Source organism: Vulpes vulpes, chromosome 15 (assembly GCF_048418805.1).
Source record: "Vulpes vulpes isolate BD-2025 chromosome 15, VulVul3, whole genome shotgun sequence".
NCBI classification, from domain to species: Eukaryota; Metazoa; Chordata; class Mammalia; order Carnivora; family Canidae; genus Vulpes; species Vulpes vulpes.
In genome coordinates, this window is record NC_132794.1 from 14,366,132 (window position 1) to 14,383,207 (window position 17,076).

The 17,076-nt window shown below is 36.5% G+C and overlaps 2 protein-coding genes across 3 annotated transcripts in view; both read left to right on the forward strand.

Moving 5' to 3' along the window:
- Window positions 1-17,076, forward strand: part of CLDN8 (claudin 8) — a 49,189-nt gene that overhangs the window by 18,909 nt on the left and 13,204 nt on the right. The window contains exons 5-6 of one of the 2 annotated variants that reach the window (XM_072740868.1): window positions 2,922-3,032; window positions 5,363-5,482. The gene's annotated coding sequence lies outside the window, so the exon portion shown is untranslated. Of the gene's footprint in view, window positions 1-2,921; window positions 3,033-5,362; window positions 5,562-17,076 lie in introns of those variants that run through there. The other variant, XM_072740867.1, reaches the window with a different exon arrangement.
- CLDN17 (claudin 17) overlaps window positions 1-17,076 on the forward strand; it is a 30,878-nt gene that overhangs the window by 598 nt on the left and 13,204 nt on the right. The window contains exons 2-3 of the mRNA XM_072740869.1: window positions 2,922-3,032; window positions 5,363-5,482. The gene's annotated coding sequence lies outside the window, so the exon portion shown is untranslated. The remainder of the gene's footprint in view (window positions 1-2,921; window positions 3,033-5,362; window positions 5,483-17,076) is intronic.

The window sequence follows — 17,076 nt, forward strand, 5'->3', positions numbered from 1 at the left end:
TTTTGCATGATTGGATTAATGATCTTGATGAAGGAGATTAGTGTGGATTTTCTATGTGGATCCAGTATCATTATTTATTCAGGTAGATCCATTGTAACTACATGGGTCCTTATAAGGGCAAGTGGGAGGCAAGAGGGTGAGAAAAGGGAGGAGATGGAAGCAGATGTATGTGTGTGTGTGTGTGTGTGTGAAAGAGAGAACGCTTGGGATTCAAGGATGCTACATTGCTGTACTTGAAGATGAAAGTAGGGGTTGTGAGCCAAGGATTCAGGTAGTCTCTAGAAGGTGAAAAATAGATATGAATTCTCACTTAAATCCTCCAGAAGGATATGGAGCCCTGTAAATCCTTTTAGTACTTCTGATCTCCAGATCTGTAAGTTAATAGATTAGTGTTCTTTTAAGTCACTAAATGTGTTGCAATTTGCAGTAGCAGCAAGGAAGCGAATACAATGCTGTTGGGAATGATACAATCAAGAAGGGAAAATGATAATGCAGGGGAGAGATGGCAGCATCTGGAATGATGTCTTTCAACCTGTATCCTGAAGATATCAAATGGGATGCAGTACATGAAGGGGTGGACATTGGTAGGATTTCACTGTAGTTAGCAGGGGTAGTATTAAATGGAGTTGCAACCAGTTGATACATCCAGTGGCAGAAGCCTTTCCTCCATTTCTTCAGTGAAGTTTCAATCAACAGCATCAGCTACAATTGGAGAACTGGGGAGAGATGTTGAGGGAAAGTATGCGATAGGAGTTTAGGCAAATAATAGAAGAGAGAAGAGTAATGTAGACTGGATGGAAGAAATAAGGACCCACTTGAGGTTAGTGGTGGTGGACTGTTTGTTTAATTTCTTTCTTTAGTCATATTTAGCCTCAGAGATCTATTTCAGAGTCTGTGGAGAATTGGGTTTAATCAAAACAGATTTTGCCAGAGAAACAAAACAGGGAAAACTGGGGTTAAAAATTGAGGCTGGGAAACTCAGGTGCTTTAGGAAGAAAATGAGGACAGCATCTAAATTAGAGACATTAAAAACATGGCAAATCAATGAACTGTAGATATCAGTGGGACCAGAGTTATTGGCAATCGCATAGGGAGGTGATAAAAGCCAGAGAGTAGGAAGTTTGAGAATATGCTTTGGGAGGGTGAAGCTAATGAGAATAAGAATGTGCAGGAAGTTGATCTCTGGGGCTGCACATTGGCATCACCTGGGGAGTGCAAGTCAAGCCTGCATTAAATCAGCATCTCTGGGGATGGATTCCAGACATTAGTATTTCCTCAAAATTCTCCTGGATGAATCTAATAGGCAGGCAAAATTTGAATTCCACAGAAGTGGGTAGTTGAATGGCTTGAAAACAAGAGCACTGGAAGCACAGGAGATAATATGTATGTTGTAAAGATGAACAAGAAAACCCATGAGTTGGAATTGACCTCTTTCAAGGAAAAGTATTATGGAACTGTCAGCTGTTTTATCCTACAGTTATGGAAACTTTCGTCATTATCATAAATTAGGCTTTTGTCCTTCTTAGCACAAGGACAATTGCATTAATTATTTGTCTAGAAATCTTGGGCAGCATGTTGCCTGGTTGATGTGAAAGGAACAAGAAATAGATGAGTTTCTCTCCACCTTCCTCTACCATTACAAATGGGAAATGTTTATAGAATTCTAATTTAATATATTTGACAAATTGATGGACTTAAACTACAAGTTATGTGTACCAGTGTTCTGGCTCAGAGACACATAGGTAAACCCCAAGATCAAGTCCGAGGCATCACCAGGCATTTAAGCACCATTTAAGTATAAGCGTATACTTCTGGCACAGACACTGATAGTTACATGTTTTTTTTCCTTCTCTTTTACTAAGAGAATCTATTTTTCCTTCTCTTTCACTAAGAGAATCTCTTTTACTAAGAGAATCTCAATTTTGTTTAGAGCAAGAATGCACTATGTTAAAAATGTGCCCATGCTGTGTCTTCCTTGACCTCGTTTTGCCATATGACCCACATCAGGCCATTGAGATCTAGTGCGAGTCTCCTAAGTCAGGCTTCAGAGAAAATTTGGTTTTGTTTGGTTTGTGTTTTTTCTGATGGAGACAGACTTCCTTGGGAGCACAGGGTTTCGATCCTTTGCACGTTCCCCTCCCTTTTGCCTGGAGGCGACTCAGGCATTCTGATACTCTGTGGACCAATGCCACATGTTTGATTGCTGTGAGCTGGAGGCAGACAGACTTCCATCCCTGAGGAATTATCAGAGCAGCCCTGCCAGCCTTGAGCTGCCAAACACTACACTTTTTTTTTTTTAAGAGAGAAAAATAAACATCTAACTTGCTTAAGCAACTTCAGGAGACTATGTGTTATAAAAAGGCAAATGTAATTGCTAATGAATATAGTTTTCTTCAAAGAGTTTTAAAAATGCCTTACTGTATCCTTCACTCTCAGTATGGAAAAAAAATTGTTTAATCAGTAGATTACATGAATTATGTTTATTTTTTAATTTTAATTTTATTTGTTTAAAAGATTTTATTTATTTATTTATCACACACACACACACACACACACACACACACACACACACACAGAAAGAGGCAGAGACACAGGCAGAGGGAGAAGCAGGCTCCATGCAGGGAGCCTGACATGGGACTTGATCCCAGGTCTCTAGGATCAGGCCTTGGGCTGAAGGTGGTGCTAAACTTTTGAGCCCCCCGGGCTGCCCATACATGAATTATATTTAAATCATGTTTATGCTCATTCCTACAGTGGAATCAGCATCAATTGAGCTGGACAAATATGTAATGCAATAAAAATTCTCAAGATAGACTCTTAGGTGGAAAAGAAAAGGAGCTAACAGAATAGCATGTATACTAGGTCTTGACTAGACTTATTTTCACCTAAATCTCATCTATATTTTTCTTCTTTCTTTTCAGGTCTGGTTGTGGCAATCAGAGTCATGGTGAGAGTAAAGGAGATGTGTCCTGAGAACCAAACCTGCCTATGGCACAGCCCAGCATAAAGCCCCTGGTCTGTGCAAATGTAGGGTGAGTGGCTGCATTGCAATGAGGAGAAAGCAACGTATACTCATCCTTCTTATGAGTTCTTGAAAAACTCAAGAAACCAACTTTAAAGAAAGTTTTAAAAAATATAGCATTATTTTTTTTTCATGCTTAAGTTTATTGGCTAATGTTTTGCCAAGATAATGGCTTATTTTTTTTTAAATTGTTCACCTTTAGTTTTAGAGAGGCCAATTATTGATAAATGTTAAATACGTGGTACTTAAATTTATTAAATAATGTTTAGGGGCTTTTAGGTAACTTTTTAGAACTCAGAAGACCCTGAATGTCAATAATTTTTGATGTTTGACTTATCTATTTGAAGCCCAAAATCATTTTATAATCTGGCCTCTACATTTACATTCAATGTGAATGTGCTCCATGTTTGATGTGAATATGCTTCAGAGAACACTGTGTTTTTTCATTTTTTTAAAGTGTTCTTTCATTACTCTACATTAATTATAAGAAAAAGGTAGGGGCAGCCTGGATGACTCAGTGGTTTAGTGCCACCTTTGGCCCAGGGCCTAATCCTGGATTCCCGGGATCGAGTCTCACGTTGGGCTCCCTGCATGGAGCCTGCTTCTCCCTCTGCCTGTGTCTCTGCCTCTCTCTCTCTCTCTCTCTCTCTCTGTGTGTGTGTGTGTCTCTCATGAATAAATAAATAAAATCTTAAAAAAAAAAAGAAAAAGGTAAATGGTAAAACTACCCTGAATCCATGGACTATGCATTTGAGCAAGTGCATAAACAATTAGCACTTCTATTTGCAAACACATGCTTAAAACCAGCAGAGGGGTGTCTGGATGGCTCCGTCAGTTAAGCAATCGATGATCTCAGGATAATAAGAAAAAGTTCCAGGTCATGCTCTGCACTGGGCATGGAGCCTGTTCATGATTCTCGTTATCCCTCTCCCTCTGCCCTTTTCCATTCCCCTCCCTCTCAGCTCTTTCTCTTTCTTAAAACAAAAACAAAAACAAACCAGCAGAGCACCTGGTACAAAGCATAACATTGTTCAACGAAGCCTTTTATACACACTGGACTCACAAGTGCGTGGCAACCCTGTATAGCTTATTTTATAAGCCTTCTCATGATTTGGGCAAGAGGTATGATCAATATGAAAAATATCCACAGTGTTTACACATTTCCTCTCCAAGTGACTGATTAGTAAATCTGTGTCTGCTAAGGGCTGCATTTTTATTAGTTTGTTTATCTATTTATTTATTTATTTATGGCTGCTAGCTTTGGGATATTCTTTAGAAAATGTTATACTCTAGAGGTCACCGCTTGATCAAATTTTGAAGGCTTTCCTACTTAGGTGAGGGGAGGTTTGACATTTTATTCTCTTAGATGTGAATCACACACATTAAGCACAACAAAAAGAGCAAAAACCACTTTTACTTATCAAGAGTCTCATCTAAAATATTAAGTAAGGTGAAACCTTTTGTGATCATGAATTCTCTTAGGCTTTATGTGTTTCTTTTTGTGTAATTTTGTACATTTCTCTAACCATTCTATGAAAGAATACAGCTGATTTATGTGGCTGTTTGTTGTTTTCAAGGTGCAATGCAGACTTGCCTGCAGGAATAATGCCCACCTGTTGCTTTAAAAGGACAAAACTTTAAATGCCTTAAGAATAGATTCTACTTTCTCTGACAGATGACAAAACTCATCTTGCACTATAAATGTAAATTTGCATAACTGGGAAATGTATCCATCAGCTTTTGGGAACATTATTTAATACACTTCACACATTGTATCAGAAGAATGAATCAAGTAACACATTAGATTTATACTAATCCACTCATCACACTTTATATTGGTGTTAGTTTCAAAATAAAATTAATTCAGTATACTGTTATTGAGCATATAGTGTTTTAAATTTAAGTTGGGTATTGAAAGAGACAAAATTGAATGGATGAGTAAGAGATCATCCTAGAGATGTTTAAATCCAGACATGAGGAGAAAGTGGCATGAACTGCCACATGACTGGCATCCAAAATGATAGACTTTCATAAGAGAAGGATAAAGCACTATAGGTTTTATTAGAGAGAGAAAATAATTCCTATCTGAAGGTGAGTATGGGGAAAAAATCAGGAAAATATTCATTTAGATGGAAATTTAGATAAACTTGAAGGACAAATAGTTGGAGATTTGGTTGGGTATGAAGGACTTGGAAATTTTCTGGTAAAAGTGGATGAATGAAGAACTTTGACAATGGCATGGAGCTGGAAAACTGAAGGGTGTATTCAATTTGGTTGAGATTACATGAAAGGAAATAGCAACTAATTTGATGAGAACGGACATTTCAATCCATAATACAGGTCCAGAACCATGAACTCCAACGGAAAATGCTTCACTAAGCCACCCTAATAACATCAGAAGCTATGGAGAGAGAAAATTACACGGTCGAAGGTGCCCAATATAATATTACTCAGCAACAGGTGAGATACAGCTCTTCAATCTCTGTTCCTCTTGAGTTGAATCTTATGCTCCAATAAAACTGAATGACACTTGGTTCCTTGAAAATACTGGTAGACTCACATCTCTATGTCCTTCATAACATTTCCTTTTCCACAATTCATTGATTTGAAAAACCATGTTCCATGTCCATTATTGACCAGGTCCTCCTTTATTACCAGAGACATAGACCCCAATAGAAGAGGATTCCCACTATTATAACAGGGAGTAAAAAGCACAAGTGACCCAAGTCTGACAATGACCAGCATGCTCTGCGAGCCCATATGAGGAGCACCTAATTGAAACCCCATGCTTAGGGAGGTGGGGAAGGCATGTGGAGAGAGATAATCCATGGGTTTATTTGCCTGGCAAACGCACAAGTTTCCAGATTTAGTTCATGTTTGATTTCTCTATAAAAATATTTGTCCCTTTCTTCTCTATTCTCCATCCCCTCTTCTAAGCCAAACAAGTACATTATAATAATTATTTCTTAACCAATCATAAGTGTTATATAGCACAGAGTCCTTATAAGAGAGTATGAAATACTGAGAATTGGTTTCCTTACTTGCTGTGACAAAGTACCACCAACTTAATGGCTTAAAACAGCATGCATTTGTTCTCTTACAGTCCTAAAGGTCAGGTGTGCAAAATGAGTATTTTAGGACTAAAGCAAGATGTCAGCAGGTCTGCCTTTCTTTGAGAGGTTCTAGTAGGGAAGAATCTGTCTCCTCACCTCTCCTAGCTTCCTATAGGATATCTGTATCCCTTAATCCATGACCTTATCCTCTACCATTAGATTGTGTCACTCCAACCTCAGCTGCCATTGCCACATGTCCTTTTTCTGATTTGAACCCTCTGCCTCCTTCTTATGAGGACCCTTGTGATTACCTCAGGCCAAGCCAGATAATCCAGCACAATGGCTCCATCTCAAGATCCTTACCTTAATCACACTTGCAAAGTCCTTTTTGCTATGTGAGGTTACATTTTCACAGATTTAGGAGAGCAGGGTGTGGATATCTTTGAGGGAAGGGCCATTGTTCTGTGCAGCTGAGGCTATGTTTTATTTACTTCTGAAATCACAAGTAGATATTGCTTGCTAAACAAATAATAGTCACTGAATTTACATCTGTTGTATGTACTGGGGGTATAGAGATGTGGAATTAGCAAGACAAATTAGGAAGATATTTCTCTGCCTGTGTTCCTCACCCAATCTAAAATGACTGCATCTATCTCAGAGGCAAAATCTATCTTGATTTCTAAAGATATTATTTTCTAGCTTCATTGTTACTCTTGAAAACATAGTTTATCAGGTCAGCAATACAGCAGAATAGATGTTTTCTACCAATATCCCCACCACAAAACATTGATTTTGACAGTCATTAATGGACAAGAGTAGCTTTGTGGGAGTCCAAGAGTTCAGCGGATAAGGTTCAGCACACAGTTGTACCAAAAAAAATCTAAGAATAAATTCTTTGAAGAGGATGAGAAGAACAGTTTCACTTTACCCACATCACCTCTCTCCCAAAGCAGCACAGCTCAGTGCCAAGAAAGTACACTTGGGCCTTTGATTTCTCTCATGGGGAAAGTGAAAGCATAGGGAGTGAGCGCCCAGCTTCCCTAGACCAGCCAAGTGGGACGCTGTTCAGAAGGCCCACTTCTGTCTTGCTCAATTCTGAAGAGGTGACTGATGTGGCTGAGGGATTGGGAGAGGCTGGCAGCATGACAACCAGGGCTCAGAACTCATTAAAGGGACATGGATCCTACTACTTAACATACTCCGTTAGGAAGCCCACCCATTTGCCACTTGGGATGCTTCTTTTACAGACCCATCAACTGACTCACCCACTTCAATGCACCACTTGCCTCATCAACCCCTAGTCGCTGGTACCCTGCACATGCCTCCATGGACAATGAATGGGAGCCTTTGCAGAAAGCAAGCAAGTACATGTAGAAAGCTGGACCAACTCTAGGATTGGAAGGAGACACACAAATAGGCTGAAAATGAAGGGATGGAAATAGATATTCCATGCCGATGGAAACCAAACGAGAGCAACAGTAGTCATACTTATAGTAGACAAAACAGACCTTAAATAAAGAATTATATCAAGAGATAATGAAGGTCATTATATAATAAGGGGGCCAAATCATCAAGAGAATATAACTATTGTAAACATATATGCACCCAATTTTGGAGAACCTAAATTTATAAAGCACTTATTAATAGTTGCAAAGGGAGAAATAGCAATGCAATAATAATAGAAGATTTCAATGCCCCACTTAAAAATAATGGATAGATCATTCAGATGGAAAATCAATAAGGAAACATTGAACTGGAAGTACGCTTTAGACCAAATGGACCTCCCAAACGTAAATACAACACTCCATCCAACAGCAGCAGAATGCACATGGAACATTCTCCAGGATAGATCACCTGATAAGTCACAAAACAAGTCTTAACAAATTTAGGAAGATTGAAATTATATCAATTAACTTTTCTGGCCACAGTGGTATATATAAAACCAGAAATCAATTAGCAGGAGAAAATCGGAAAATTCACAACTATGTGGAAATTAAACAACATGCTCCTGAACAACCAACGAATCAAAGAAGAAGTAAAAAAAGGAATAGAAAAAAGAATCTTAAAACATTATAATGGAGGCACAACATATCAAAACTTATGAGATAGATATAGCAAAAATAGTTCTATCAGGAAAGTTCATAGTGATAAGCACCTAAGTTAAGAAAACAGTAAGACGTCAAATTAAAATAACTATACATATCCAGAAATTAGAAAAAGAAGAGCAAACCAAATAAAAAATTATCAGAAGAAAGGAAACAACAAACACCAAAGTAGGAAAATGCAAATGAAAACCACAATGAGATTTCACTTCCATACTTGTTAGGATAACTGTTACCAAGAGGTCAAAGATAACAAGTATTAGTAAGGAGGTAGAGAAAGGGATACACACTTGTACATCATTGGTGGGAGCATAAATCAGTATATCCATTATGGAAGCTCTTCAAAAAATTGAAAATAGAACTACTACATTATCCAGGAATCCCACTTTTGGATATATATCCAAAGAAAGTAAAATCAGTGTCTCAAAGAGCTGCACTTCCATGTTCATTGCTGCATTATTCACAATAGCTAATAATTATTCCAGTATGTGGAAAAAACCCAAGTGTCCATTAACTGATGAATAGATAAAGGAAATGTGGTACACACGCACCCAAATTAAACATTACTCAGTTTTAAAAAGAAATAAATCCTGTTATTTATAACAGTGTGGATTAACTTGGAGGACATAGCACCACGTAGAATAAGTTAGACGTGGAAAGATCAATACTGAAAACTCTCACTTATATTTGGAATCCAAAAAATTGAACTCATAGTAAGAGAATAAAATGGTGGCTACCAAGGACCGGAACTTGGGAAAATGGGAAGATGTTGGTCAAAAGTACAGATTCCAGTTTAAGGTGAATAAGTTGTAGAGACCTAATGTATAGCATGGTGACTACAAAAATAATGACTTGTGTACTTGAAATTTGCTGTAAGAGTAGATCTTTTGTGATCTTATTAAACACATACATACACACACATAAGTACATACATACACAAAGGTAATTAGGTGAGTTAATAGATATGTTAATTAACATGATTATGACAATCACTTCATAATGTGTATATATTTGAAAGCGTCACATTGTATACCTTAAATATTTGAATTTGCCAGTCATAAAGTTGCAAAAATTTAAAAAATTAAATTAAAACAGTTATTCTAATTGTTGTTTCTTTGTATTAAGGTCTTTTGTGTTCTGCAACTTACCATAATACATATGGTATTATGTATTTATCTTTGTATTTATCTGCAGAGAATTAAATGCGTTTTCTAACTGTTCGTCTTTTCATTTTGTTGTTTCTTTTACTGTACAGAAGCTTTTTGTTTTGATGTAGTCCCAATGTTTTGTTTTGTTTTGTTTTGTTTTGTTTCCCATGCCTTAGGAGACATCTGGAAAAATGTTGCTATGGCTGATGTCAGAAAAATTACTGCCTATGCTCTTTTCTAGGGTTTTTATGGGTTCAGGTTTTACATTTAGGCCTTTAGTCCACTTTGAGATTATTTTTGTGTATGGTGTAAAAAATAGTCCAGTTTCATTCTTTTTTGCATGTAGCTGTCAAGTTTTCCAAACATCATATATTGAAGAGACCTAACTTTGACTACTTGGAAATTCTGATTTCAGATTCTGACTTTCTGGAAAATTCTTATTCATTTTTTCTGACTATGGCCTTCTTCATTCTATATATTATCTCCAATTAAATGTAACTCCTGTTAAGCTCACTTTGACTTCCTCTGTCCTTTCCCAACACTTAAATTTTTTTTCCAACTTTTTCCTTATGACACATAAATAATTCTTAAAGTGTATTTTCCAATGATATCAATATTTTTAATCTCTTGTAAAACCAATTTTTCAATTTTTTATTCTTAATTTTTCTACAATTTCCCTTTGTTTTGCTTTGTCTCTAACACACCTGCTCATTTTTTAAATGAGCTTTACTTTCTTAATTTAAGTCTACATTTTATTTTATTATACATATTTTCATTTTATAATCTGTATCCAATAATCTCAATATCAAGTTTTTGGAGGTCTCATTCTGCTATTTTTTTTCTTCTGCCAGTTCTCACATATTATGATGTTTCCTTGTATATTTTGGGATTTGTGACTATGAGTTCTATTTATTGAAAACCTGTCCATGGGAATTCATGGATGAATCCTTCAGAAAAGAGTTACACTTGTTTCTGTTAGGCAATTTAAGCCATCGCCAACCCAGATTTGCTTTAAATTAAAATTCCCAGCCTGCAATTTTGTGGACCAGGCAAACAGTCTTAATCTAGACCCAAATGTTTGCATGTCCGCAACGTCTCAGGCTACTTGTGAAATTTGAGTCTGAGGTAAAACAAATTTACTTTCTGTTGGACTTACTGGTAGAAATTCTTTCTATTTTAATCTAAGTTGTTGCTCTTTGAGAATCTTATCCTTATTCTAGGGTGTCTAATATGAATCCAAGCTTTTGCCAAAGTCCTGTGGGGCCAGCCATCCCAACCAGTCATCCTAGGCTACCAGGGAATGGTAGATTCCCTAAGGCTACTCATAGATTTTTCTTTTGCTAATCTCCTAAGGATAAAGTTTCTACCTAGTTCTTATTCTCAAAATATTTCTCTTATTTTCTTGAAAACTTCCTATGTGTTAAAGTGATTTTTCATTCAAAACTTTTAAGTTTTCTTTTTTTTTAATGAGTAAATGATAGAATATTGGTTTCCAAGGTCAACATAAAGTGATGAATGTCAATTAAACTGCTGAATTGAGGATCCCTGGGTGGCTCAGCGGTTCAGCTCCTGCCTTTGGCCTGGGGCATGGTCCTGAAGTCCTGGGATTGAGTCCACATCGGGCTTCCTGCATGGAGTCTGCTTCTCCCTCTGACTATGTCTCTGCCTCTCGCTCTCTGTGTCTCTCATGAATAAATAAATAAAATCTTTAAAAAATAAATTAATTAAAAAATTAAAGTTCTGAATTGATAGCCTATGCTTAATAGCACAAGAAGATTCTTTAATGGAAATTGAATAACCGCTGACTTAAATTGAACAAAAATATACAAATATCTTTGTCAGATTTTATGATTCATTTTAATACTGTTCCTGTCAAGTAAATAACCTGCTTAAGAAATTATAATTGCAGGGCACCTGGGTGGCTCAGTCAGTTAAGCATCCAACTCTTGGTTTCAGCTCAGGTCATGATCTCAGGGTCAGGAAATCAAGCCCTGCATTGGGCTCCACTCTCAGTACACAGCCTGCTTGGAATTCTCTCTTTCCCTCTCTCTGTCCTTCCCTCCTCCTCTCTCTCTCTCTCCAAAATAAATAAATAAAATATTTATTTAAAAAAGGAGATTTATAATTGGCCTCAATGTTCAATCTCCAAAAATCTAAACTCCTCCTCCTTCTAAGGCTCTCTAATATTAACCCCAACCTCATTCCTTTACTGTATAAATCTTACTAAAATGTATAAAAATAAAGTTTTTAATAATTAAAAATATGACTCTTGTGCCAACATAGAATATAAATGCATTTCAAAAATGTACCACTAATTGAGCCCCTGGGTCAGAAAGGCTGGTTGCAAGAGTATTTGAGTAAAGCCATATTGAGATAAGTTAAAGACAAACCTCTTTAGTGTCCCAAGAGCAATAAAACATAAATTATCCTCTGTCCAGAAATTATTTGCATTTTTATAGGAAAAAGAGTAAGTTAGCATGTAATTTCACAAAGTATGAGCCCTAACCAACAGTCTATATCAAGTAAAACAAACATACAATCCCCTAATAAATTAAATAATCTTTGGTTGAGTCTGTTAAGCAATGATCCTACATGACATTGAAAGGACATGTGGTTCTTATTTTGCCTTATTTCTAAGTAGTACCTTTTTTTTTTTCCACATTACAGGTGTGAAGTCTATAACATCAGGGGCTTACCATTCTTACCTACTTTTCTGTGACTACTGCACAGTGGAGTGAGCTAACACATAGTAGGTAGTAGGTACATTACCTGAGCTGATGTAGATAGAAAGTGAATCAATGAAACTGTCCTACTATCCATGCCTTTTTCTCATATATTAATCTAAATGAGGATATCCCTCTCTATTGGACCAGTCACCTTTTTATATAAAATATTTGCTCATGTCCTATGGAATATTCTGAAATGCATATCACAGATTATATGAAATAGTCATTTGGAAATGTCATTATTATTTCCTATCTATAATGTAAGGAACATTTTAAAGGAAAATAATTTATTTAAGATAATACATACTTTATTATGTGATTGATTGGAACTTCCACACTGAAAGATATAGAAATTAGATGCTTGCTTTACATGTGGATTCACTGTCAATATGAGAGCTACAAAAATAGACTAATACAAATGTTAGATTTGTATCTAAAATTCCCTGACTACCATTGCCATGGACAATGGGACTTTTTAAATGATGAAGAGTTTTTAATATAAGTTCTCAACAAAAGAAAATTCAACCTGCCCTTGCCCTTGAATTACTGGTTATGGCATTCCTGGATTTTTCGTCTTGCATTAAAAAAAAAAAAAAAAGTTTTTACTTCAAAGTGGAGTAGAGTTCTATGTTCATAGTCATAAACGGGTTTTTCACACTATCCTCAAAATCACTAAGAAGTTGTGTAAGATACAGGACAATGAATCTTTGTAAAGGACTGTATTTTATGTCTTGTTTGTACAAGATAACCAATAGACTCCCATTGATTAAATGCCAGCCAAGTTCTCAATGGTTGTGGCAAATACCACTCCCCCCAAACACTTACTTTCCTTTTCAAGAATGCTCCTAAAATGTATTCCTCTGACTCAGAACCACTGGTGGAGGATTATCTTACCTATTTTTAAAGGCCCAATTTGAATACTGCACCTTCATATTTCCCAGTGATCCCTGCAGACATTATTTCATTTCTTCAATACTTGACAACTATTTTTTTTTTTGACAACTTTTAAAGTTTGTACATGCAGCGTAGTGATCAAGAGTGTGTACTTGGCAATCTCCTGGTCTGAGTTTCTATCTCAGATACCTTCTGTGTCCTTGGGCAGCTCACCTAACTTCTCTGTGTTTCAATCTTCTGCCTCTGTAAAAAAGCAAATGAAATTGGTAGCTATCTCACTAGGTTGTTGTAGGGAGAAAATCATGTCAGTTACAAGAATAAAAATTGTTAAATTTTTAAATTTCCTAACACATATTAGGCATTTTTCTAATTAGTACAAGGTACTACTAGTCCTATTTCTTTTTTTTTTTTATTTAAATTCAATTTGCCAATGTATAGTGTAACACCCAGCACTCATCTCATCAAGTTCCCTTCTTAGTGCCCATCACCCATTCACCACATTCCCCCTACTCTCCTCCTCTTCCACAACCCTTTGTTTGTTTCCCAGAGTTGGGAGTCTCTCATGGTTTGTGTCCCTTTTTTCCCCACTCAGTTTCCCTCCTTTCCCTTACAATCCCTTCCACTATTTCTTATATTCCATGTATGAGTGAAACCATATGATGATTGTCCTTCTCTGATTGACTTATTGCACTCAGCATAATACCCTCCAGTTCCATCCTGCTTCTTAAAGAAGATGGTAAGCTCTTTGAAGGTGGAGCTTTATTTATTTATTTATTTTTTGTAAAGAAAGGGTGATTGCCGTATACAATGCCTCATTTGGTTGTGTTCAGAGTCTTGGAAGCTTGATTGCCCAATGTTCTCTTACAAACAGACATTGAGAGTTTGTTTGGAGGTTCTAGCAGAGGAGCGGATGCAACTACTCATACACCCTTGATCCAAGAACAGTCTTTATGGGGGAGAGTCAGAATGTTCAGCTTCAGGAGGGATGTACCTGAAGTGGTGAGGGAGGAAGGGACACCTGCCTAGGCAACCAGATCAGCCCAATCAACACTGATCAATGGGGTGACAAATGTCATAGCAAGATCACCCTGAAGTGGAGCATTTCAACAGTGATAAATAAACTGTTGATAAATGATACATACATACTTGTTAATTATGTATAGTTAGTTTGAGCAATTGCTGGGCCACAATATCTACCCAAAAACTCTTGCAAATGTGTTAGAATTGCAAAGCATACTACAAATATTCCTACAAAAGAATTATTAATTCAAAGAAGAGTACTTAAAAGCAGAGGACACTAAAAACATTTTTCTTGTTACTGATTTGGAATGCCTTTGGTCAAGTCACTGAGCTGCTCTCTATTCTCACTTTTCCCACGACTAAGTACAGATGTAGCACCTACTCCTGCTCTCTCTCTTGGGAATGTTGTAAGGTTAGATAATGTGTATAAAGCCTTTGTTCCTCAGGCCACGGTACAATTATCTATCCTCTTATTAAAATTTTTCTATCCTGTGACACTAGTCATTATAAAGGGTCTTGGTGAATCATATTCTCCTTTGGATTTTCTGTGCCAGAGGAAGGTGTGTCTATCTATTTTTTCTTAACCACTAAACCCTACAAAATATTCACCACCTTATTATATAGTTGAGCAGTATTACATAAAACTTTAAATGTTCTCACCATCAGCTTTTATGATCCTCATTAAAAAGTTCAGGAGAAATCACTGAATTCAGATGGTGGAGAGCCTTGGTTTTATATTTCCATCTTTCACGGTGAAACATTAACTTTCAAATTAACCATGGTAGAACCTGACAATTTTCCATCTCTATGCAATTAAACTTATAATTAAGTGCCAATTGTTACTGATTTTTAATTTGTTTTTGTAAGAAAAATCCATACATTTTTAAGGTTAAAGGAGCACTTAACTCGAATTTAATTAAATGCAACAAACCTAAAGTAGCATATGGAATTGTAAAATGTGGCTCTTAGGCCACCTTATCTGAGCCTGAATCCTGGCTTTACATTAGCTGGATGACATCCCACCCTAGTTTGCCACATCTGGTATCCTCTCCTGAAAGATCGAGATGAATATAATACCAACCCTCTGGGGTTATCTTGAGTCTTAATAATGATAAGTGATAATGCAGATCACATGGGTAATGACATATATCATCTGTGTGGTATATGTCCATGCTTACCGAACTAGTAGCCATGACTCTCTGTGCTGGGGGCTTGACCTGCACAATGCAGAACATTCAGTAGCATCCCTACTCACTAGATGTCAGCAGAACCTCCCGAGTGTGAACAAAATGTCTCCAGATATTGCCAAATGTGCCTCGGGGAATAATACTGAGAAACACTGTTTTATAATATAATAAGTTTTATGGGGAGGAGGTGGAACCTTTATGAATTGACATAGTCCCTGACAGCCAGAAGCATACCATCAAATGCAGGAAGAGACTTAAAACATGATATATCTCATTGGAACTGAGATATACATCAGAGCTTGAAGTCAGGCTCTGAACATTGTTGACTGTCTCTGGTTGCCTCATGTCCTCATTTGCAAAATGTAGATAATCGTTAGAAATAAGCAGATAGTTCAGATAGGGGAAAAATAAATGCATAAAAGTTAACAGTTTTCTTATTTTACAGTTTCAGATTATAAAAGATACAGGATCCAAATGATAACAAATGGATAAAACATCTAGAAATAAAATCAACAAAATAAAACACTTTAAATCAAGTGAGAGACTGTAATAAACTTTAATCTCATATGACTGTTGGCCATTCTTAGTCTAATAATAGGATTTGCTTATTTCCTATCAGAATCCAATGTAGTTTTTGTTGTTAATTTAACAAGTCTATTTTAAAGTTCATCTGAAAAAAGGCCAAAAGTATTTAAAATGTGGACAACAGTTTTTTTAAAATAAAATTACAATAATTAAAAGATGATGTACTGATGTGAAATTAGACTAAAAAGAAAACCGGCCTAGTTACAAAAGCAGACAAAAAAATGTGAACAGATTTCTAGCAAGTTATAAGACCATGATGTAGAATAGAAAATCTAGAAACAATATGAGTATACTTTTAATATGATATTCAAAAGTATTTCTTGAACCCATACTATCTTCCTGGCATAGGTCTAAATACTGGGGTGTATTAGGACATAAAACAGGATATGTCCTTGTTCTCTTAGTTTGCTTATACAGAAAGACAACTAAAAAATCAACTCATAGATTTATATTATAATGTTTAATAATGATAAGTGATTTTAAAGAAATAATAAAGAAGGAAATAATGACAGAGTGATGGAGAAATTCCAGTTTGGATAGGGTGGTCAGTCACTGGTCAGGGAAGTCTCCTCTTACTGGGTAACATTTGAGCAGTGATCTTAAAGAAGCATATAGGAAGCTCTGCACATATATGAAGGCAGAGAGCATGGAGGGCTCTCAGGTCAGAACAGTGGAGCTTATGTCAAAGGATCTAGGGACCATATTGTAGGGATACTGGATTTTATTCTAAGTTTGATGAAAAGCTATAGGAAGAACCGGGAAACATGGTCTGTGGAGAATAAACAGCAACAGGAAAAATGGCAGTAGTAAGACTAACTAGAAAACAATTTCAGTAGAGTGGTAGGTTAGACTGTAATATTTGGGATGAAGAAGGTGAGAAATAGTTGGACTTTGGATTTGAAGGTGGAACATAAAGAATTGTGATGGATTGCATGTTGGCTGTGAACCAAAGGTGTGAGATAAGGATGCCTTCAAGTTTTTTTGGCCTAAGAAACTGGGCATATAGAGATTGTATTTACTGAGATTGGGAAGAAGTAATTTGGGGTAGTTTCGATAATCAAGAGTTTAGTTATGGATAAATTATGTTTGAGATGTCTATTGGACCCCAATGTGGGAAACGTCCAACAGGTTAGACAGATGAGTTCAGACTTCAAGGAAATGTCAACAACTGATGATAAAAAGTTGAAGATGGTTTTCAAGCCTGAGGCTGGATTAAATCACCACGAGTGTGCCTGCAGAGGAAGAGGTATGGAGATCCAAGGTGCTGGGTGAGCCCAAGCATAGGGCAATTTGATATAGTATGTCTATTTTTTCTATTGTTGCTGTAACAAATTGCCAC